This window comes from Myxocyprinus asiaticus, chromosome 8, assembly GCF_019703515.2.
Source record: "Myxocyprinus asiaticus isolate MX2 ecotype Aquarium Trade chromosome 8, UBuf_Myxa_2, whole genome shotgun sequence".
In the NCBI taxonomy this organism is placed as follows: Eukaryota; Metazoa; Chordata; class Actinopteri; order Cypriniformes; family Catostomidae; genus Myxocyprinus; species Myxocyprinus asiaticus.
In genome coordinates this window covers 38,791,458-38,799,596 of record NC_059351.1, presented here as the reverse complement: position 1 = coordinate 38,799,596, position 8,139 = coordinate 38,791,458, and the positions used below count along the sequence as shown (strand labels likewise).

At 36.4% G+C, this 8,139-nt stretch overlaps 1 long non-coding RNA gene across 1 annotated transcript; it reads left to right on the top strand.

Moving 5' to 3' along the window:
- Nucleotides 1-270: 270 nt before the first annotated feature.
- Nucleotides 271-7,241, top strand: LOC127445393 (uncharacterized). The gene is made up of 3 exons (XR_007897982.1): nt 271-811; nt 975-1,060; nt 5,929-7,241. It is a non-coding gene; the product is annotated as an uncharacterized LOC127445393 (long non-coding RNA).
- Nucleotides 7,242-8,139: the final 898 nt, after the last annotated feature.

Here is an 8,139-nt window from a genome sequence, read left to right as displayed (position 1 = left end):
GTTCGAGAGAGAGAGTGACAAACGCGGCCGCTGTGTGTGTGTCTGTGCGTTTATGTTTCTTTAAGTTGATTTATGTCATAAAAGCTATGTTGACTGTTCTGCCGGTTCCCGCCTCCTCCTTGCCCATCTTGTGAACCCCGTTACAAGGTCTTTGAGCAACATTGGTTCAATTATATTTTTAACCAGCATTTGGCATTGTGTCAGTTGTCCGAGGTATGTTTGTTTTATTCAGTTGTGTGATGTTCTGTGTCAAAGGTTACTTAGCTAATTATTACTGTATGACACAGGGTGAAAGAGTGGGTTTTCTTCCACTTTAGTTATAAGAAAGATACAATTAATAATGTTCTAAGCCAATATGTTTTTAACCAACCTTATGCCGCCCACACACTATACGACTATCAAAGTCGTTGGAATGCTGTTCTTTTTACACTACACAACTGTCTGTCTAAAATGGGGTATCTTGAAGTTGCTGTGGTTTGCACATTACATGAGGGATCAGCGACAAGGGGTCACACATTACAAAACATTTCACTAGGAAGAATCCCCGACAACTCTTGTCTGATCTCCAAAATATGTTTCACAACAAAACGCACACAAGATGTGATACAGGAAATGACGTAAGATCACGTGTCAGACAGGAGTCCCTGCGCAATTTCTTCCCTCTAAAAATGGTGGTTTTGTGATTCAAGTTGTTTGTGCACTGATTTGCAGCGAAAAAACAAAAAAGATAAAGAAGAAAGAAATATGGAGGAGAGAATGGTTGGGGAGACGCGGGCAGCAAGGATTGTCTGTTCTGCAGAGAGAGTTGGAGGTAAATAAATAATTTTGCAATGAATACAGGTAGCTGCCTGCTGGTGTTGTGGCTTGACAAGGACATGTTTGTGCTTTGTTTTTATTTCAAATAATTGAAAAGCTTCTGTGTATGCAAATTTATTCTGAGAGAAACTCTATTATTGTGCTCACCATACAAATAGATGCATGAGAAGACTGGGTTCAGGGAGCTGCTGCGGATGACACATCAAAACACATTTCACACTGCAGGACTTGGAGTCACAGACAGGTCTAGATATTTAACCTGCTAAATATCTCTCGGGCATCTGCGATACATCGTGCATCTCTCAGATGGCGTCTTTGAAAATTCACACATAGCAATTATCGCTCACGGGAACGAGCACCGATTTGCCTCTGATTTCGGGCTTTTGTCGGTGATCTCCATTAATTGTCAGCGAGTGGATAATCAGGGCTAAAACTGTGTATGTAAACTCTGCATTAGGTGTCTTGTCTTTTGTCCAGGGTACAATAAAAAAGACTTAATCCAAATTAAATCCTTCACTTTTGTATTCCTTGGACTGGGACTAACAATAAGACCATCACGGCCCACCACAGATTACCCTCCCCCCACCCCCCACTATAGCTTTACACAAAAACAATACAAGGTATTTGGCTCTGAATCAATTTCTCTATTTTAATAAGACTCTAAAGCATTAAAGACCAAGAGATATTTAATTAGGTGTGTATTACATTAAGAACGCAAGGTTATTACATTTAGACCAATTGAATTATATTTAGGACCATAAAACTTTACTTTTAGGTTGTTTATTACATTTAGGACCAAATGTTATTACACTTTAATTACATTTAGGACCATAGGTTATTAATTTAGGACCAAAATATATAGTATTTTGGCCTTTGTTATGCTACAGTTAGAACCTTATTTTATCGCATTTTGGACCAGTTATTACATTTGTGACTCCAATGACATTACAGAAAAAATAATAATCACATATCTTCGGTCATAAACCGGCAAGTTACAGGCAGCTTGATATCTGAATAAATAAAACTATCTAAGCCAAACTCATGATGTTCCTGATTAAATTAAAATAAAAGAGCAAACAATTGCTTTGAGGTGAAAATGTAAGAAATATTGTACATACAAGTATAATTTTGTAAGTTAGTGGGTGATGATCTTTAAGTTGTGCGGGTACTTCTTTTAAATCAAAATGTTGTACTGCTTGACACACGGCATGTAAACACAAAGGAACATCAAAGGGGAAACAAGTTTCCGTTATAAGGCGTGGTGAAATTACTTAAAGGTGCACTCAGTAATTCTAATCCAATACACTTTTTGTCAAATTCTGCAAATATCTCCTCACAGTCTGCTAGCTGTCCATTCTGTGGGTGGGCTGAAAAAAATATCTAGTATTTGTACACAGCCCTGGCTCTGTAAATGGGACAAAAACAAAGTGGAACAGGCCAGTCCACACAACACTACTCCAGCCAATCAGCAACAGGGGGTGGTTCTTGTGCATGCACAGGATTGGGGGTGGGGGCAGAGCGAGAGGAGAAGAGTGATGGCAAATCTGGCTGATGCGAACTTTCTAAACTCAAAGGAGGACAAATGGCTGAGAAAGAGACCAAGTGAAAAAGGTCAGATGAATATTAACTAAAAAAGAAGGATTATGATAAGTCCAGGGCTAGGAGCCACGTCAACATCGGCGAGGCTTTTCAGTGGTGGAGAGACCTCCGAGAGGTAAAAGGCTTGAAGACGGATGCAAAAGTTGCTCTTTTTCTTAAATTTTCTTAAACATAAATTTGGCTATGTTTCACAGAACCCATATGCTGTTGTTGTGATGTTAGATTTAGTAGCAGGAGAGATTTGATTGTGGTATGACGCTGGTGTGCGTAAAACCGTCTCGCGTGCATGAATTTGGGGGGTGGGGTTTCCAAAGGAGCACTGAAGGGAGGGGTGTGTTTGTTTTGGCAGTTGTGTTCGAATATCAACAGTGTTTCTCAGGAATCACTGAGTGCACCTTTAACTCGATCGACTTAAAAAATATGACTGAATGTTTTTATGTTGCTTTCAATTTTTTTTACGGCTAACGAAACTTAAGCTATAATCTACAAAAAACAGTCTAACATTTTAATGGAGTACAGATTTAAACTGTGTACCTACGGAGGCTAGATATAATTTCATTAATTTAACAAAAGAAATATAGCATATAGCCTACGGTCAAATGTTAAATGTTACGGTTAAATGCTTACTTGAGTTTTGTCGAGTTTAAGTTGAAAGCGCTGCTCTCACGTATGCTTCAGTCTGCAGAGGTGCTTCCGCAATCCGCACGCATATACAAGTAAAATGGGGAGTGGGAGGGGTTTAAGTTTGATATGTAAATTCATATCAAGTTCAAAGTGTGCTGTTGTTACAACTGACCCCACTAGACAGATCGGAAGATAATTTCAATATCTGTAATAGTATATAGGCTAATCAATGAACGGACCACTTGGACCACTAGGAAAATTTCTCTCACTCTCTATACTCTCCAGAATCCCAAAGAATCACGTTGACCACCTATTCCAGGGACTATGTACTCTCCATGAGTGAACAGTGCCATTCATCTCTATGTGGAGCATTCTTTTTTTTTTTCCTACCAAAAATTGCTTGGATAATATTAAATGCTTCTGCTTCTTCATCTGTGAATCTGCCCAGCTGAATCACAACTAAGAACACATGTGGGCCAGGAGCAGAGAGTGGAATACATTGTTTAATTTTGTCCACCACTTCATCTGCAGTTAGGCTGGTGTCAAACAGACCTGGAGAGTCAATGACAGATACTTTTCTTCTTTTTATTATTGTATGATATCTCTAATTTAAAATATCTCTAATTTAAAACCTTTTTTCCCAGGATGGTGCATGGTAAATTTATTGTTAGTGCACGCAAAATTATTTCAGAAAAAAAAACATCCCGCCCTAAAAATAAAATAACAAGAACAGAGGCCATGTCGGGGAGAAACAAGTCCTGTCTCTGTTCACATATCCATGCTCAATTATGAGACAAGCACAAAACGTCAGCCAAAGGAGAGTTTGTCATCAAAATTTTATTTTCAAGGAGGTATACTGCACAGCAAGAGCAAGTCATTAGTAACTCTGATAAGTGAAGTCTCTTTGAAGATTAGTGGGGTAATGATTTTTAACCATTTAAGTAAATACATATGGATACAATAGGGGTGAAGCTTAACTGTCCCACTTTACCCATCTTCACCCTATATTTGAAACATTTACAATCTACTTTAACTAAACATGAAAATGCCACTAGAAGATTAGGATATACTTTACACTTTTCAGCAGGAGGACTGAAAAGTGTAAAGTATAGTAGGGTGATTATAGTTTTGGATTTTTAATTTAGTTTTTAATTGTATTCTTTATCAAATTTGTCATTTTAGTTTAATTTAGTTTGTGTTTTTCACACTTTGTCTGTTAGTTTTAGTTAGTTTTAGTTTTCTCGTTTTATTTTTCTACTTTCAGTTTAGTTCATTTTTATTTTAGTTTTACTTTTAGTATTTTATGGCTGCCAAACAAAAAGCATTTACTGGTATCATTAAAAATGTCTAACAGGCTTAAATTGCTCAGGGCAGTCCCCCCAAAGTTCAAGAAAAATCAACGCCCTTGCTTGTGATACCTCTATCTAGTGGCATTTTCATGTTTAGTTAAAGTAGATTGTAAATGTTTCAAATATAGGGTGAAGATGGGTAAAGTGGGACAGTTAAGCTTCACCCCTATTGTATCCATATGTATTTACTTAAATGGTTAAAAATCATTACCCCAGTAATCTTCAAAGAGACTTCACTTATCAGAGTTACTAATGACTTGCTCTTACCATCTGATTGCGGCTGCATTTCTCTTCTAGTGCTTTTAGATCTTAGTGCTGCCTTTGACACGATAGATCATGATATTCTCTTGAAGGCTAGAGAATTATGTTGGCATTTGTGGACTTGCATTAGCATGGTTTAGGTCTTATTTAGAAGACCGCTACCACTTTTTCTGTGTAAACAAGGAATTGTCAAATCAAACAAAAGTTAAGTATGGAGTGCCACAGGGATCAATTTTAGGGCCTCTGCTTTTCTCCTTATACATGCTTCCCCTGGGAGATATTATCAGGAATCGTGGAATCAGTTTCCACTGTTATGCCAACAATACCCAACTTTATATTTCTTTGAAACCCAATGAAATTTCTCAATTCTCCAAATTAGCAGAGTGTATCAATGAAGTCAAAGATTGGACGGCCAGAAATTTCCTTCTATTCAATTCCGACAAAACAGGGGTATTAATCATTGGACATAAAACCTCTAAAAATAAGCCGCTAAAATATAATTTGGATAATCGATGGATATACTGTTACATCGTCTTCAACAGCGAAGAACTTAGGTGTTATATTTGATACCAATATGTCATTTGAAAATCAAATTTCCAATGTTTGTAGAACAGCATTTTCCCACCTAAGAAATACTGCTAAGTTACGACAACTCTCTGTTGCTGATGCTGAAAAACTAATTCATTCGTTCATGACCTCACGACTAGATTATTGTAATGCATTACTGGGAGGATGTCCATCAAGTTCAATAAATAAACTTCAATTGGTTCAAAATGCAGCAGCCAGAGTGCTGATTAGAACCAAGAAATATGATCATATTAGCCCCATTTTATCGTTGTTACATTGGCTACTTGTTAAATTTCATATTCATTTTAAAATTCTGTTAACTACATACAAAGCTTTGAGTGGTCTAGCTCCACAGTACTTAAGTGACCTTCTACCATGCTATATTCCATCACGTTCATTAAGTTCGCAAAACTCTGGCCTGTTAATAGTTCCTAGAATATCAAAATCCACAAAAGGAGGCAGATCCTTTTCCTAATAGTCTCCCTAACACTGTTTGGGACGCGGACACACTCAATGAGTTTAAGTCTAGACTAAAGACTCATCTATTTAGCCAGGCATCCACCTAATTTATTCTTCACCACACAATTAGGCTGCTTTAGTTAGGTCTGCCGGAACCTAAAAACATTGATCATGATATATACAGTAACTCTGCAAAAAACTGAATGGCATCTACGCTAATATTATTCTAATTGTTTCCATGTCTCAACCTCAGGACTCCTATCCCGAGGTCACCAGAACCGGCCAGATCCAGCTCCATTCCTGCTTGGTATCGGACACCACTGCTTCATCACGTGTCTCTGAGTGATGATGACAAAATGCAGCTGGTGCCAGCCAGACATCACTTCAGTCTATTACAGTGGACCTCAGAGGATGAACTGATTCCAACTCCAACCATAAGACATGGGATACTTCATATGCCACTGCCTGAATCTTGGACTTAGGACAGACTTCAACGAAATTACTGGTCAGTTGAACTGTGAAGCACCTCACTGATCTCAGCCTGCATCACCTTGGTCTAATGATGGACTACGCTCTTAAAATGGAATACATTGACTATCAATAAATTGCCAACAAAAGCCTTCATCAGCCAGCTAACAAAGAGCAATGCATCTATATGAACTTCTGCAGCTAATCCAGGATGAACTTCAAAGATATTAGTCATTAATCTTACAGTTCTTACAAAATCTTTTTTTAAGCAGTGGCCTTTAACACTTACTTAGTTTAATCATTTTAAACCATGACTTGCACTGTACATAAATAAGTAATATTGGCATTATATTCATGTTGTTTAGCCAGAGGGGACTGGCTCCCACAGTGATCCTGGTTTCTCCCAAGGTTATTTTTCTCCATTAACCAACATCTTATGGAGTTTTGTGTTCCTTGCCACAGTCACCTTCAGCTTGCTCACTGGGTTTCTAAATACAATTATTATTATACTATTATTATTATTTCATAATCGTATTTATTCAAACTACACAATGATGACTCTAAGACTTTATAGATATTACAGTATAATTTTCTGTTAATGCATGATTTTCTGTAAAGCTGCTTTGAAACGATGTGTGTTGTGAAAGGCACAATACAAATAAAAATGACGACTTAATCTTTGAGAAGTAAACAATTAACCTTTTGAGGTTTATATTGATTATTTTACATCAGGCTGTGTGGCAGAACTCATTTAATGACCACCATTGGGAAAAGCAATGGTCAAGAATATGCAGAAATTTGAGGCAAATATTTTTAAGCTGATAAAAAGTAACAAATAATTTGTAGATATTTTCTATAGAAAACTATTTCCTCTGCATCACTTTACCAACACTGCCTGACAAATATGAGGATTTGGTCAAAAGAGGGTCTCCAAAGGTTCTTCTTCTCAATATTGAGACTTTCTTAATTTTTGCTTTTGACTAATGTAGGACACATCCTAAGTTTTCTATAAAGGTATAATATTATGTTATGTGGCCTTTGGATCATGATTTAACCCTCATGCACTGTTCGGTCATTTTTTGACCAAAATAAATTTTGTTTCTTCAATAAAACTGGTTTCCTTTATCTGACGGGTATGAGACTTGGTGACTTTTCGTCCATTTGATATCTGAACACACACAAAGAAACTGGAGTTGATTCGATCAGTCTAAGTGGTAGAATTTTTTATTTTTTTTACACTTGTACTGTTCCTGGACAAAAGTGACCGCCATAGAAAATGAATGGGAAATGGGATTCTTTTATTATTATTCATTATATAAAATCTAAAAAACAGCAACAATGCAGAAAAAACACACTCAGACATTAAGAGGTGAGAGAGTGCCAAACATCAAGAGTGCAAAACACACACACACACACACACACTTAAACACACATAAAACTGAACTGGTCAGACTGTAAAACAGAACAATATTTATGAAATTTGTCCCAAAAAAAAAAAAATAATAATAATAATAATAAATATCAGCAACAACGCAGAAAACACACACACCAAAATTAGTTTGTGAGACAATTACACATTTACAATGCTAAACACACACGCACACATTCATCTTGTTACAACCAGGGATAAATTAGGTTATTACTTGAATTTCTACTCATTTTAGGTATGCAAAAACTAACAAAAATAAACTCAAACAAATCAAATAAAATGTTAAACTTTGACAAAAGTAGTCTTTGATAATGTTTAAATATATATCTAAATGCAGAACTTGTGACAAAATCTAGAAGTCATCTTCTCTTCAACCAGGGATGAATAAGTAGCTTTCTGCAGCCATCTAGTGTTTATACTTGGAATTTTTTCTGGTTTTTATTGCTTAACAATGGAGCAAAGTTTGATTCTTGAGACTTTAAGCTTTCAAAAGGTACGTAATTTATGAGGATTGCTTCAGTATTTGAGAAAATATTCATAAAAAAGTAAGAAAAATTAATTAAAAAA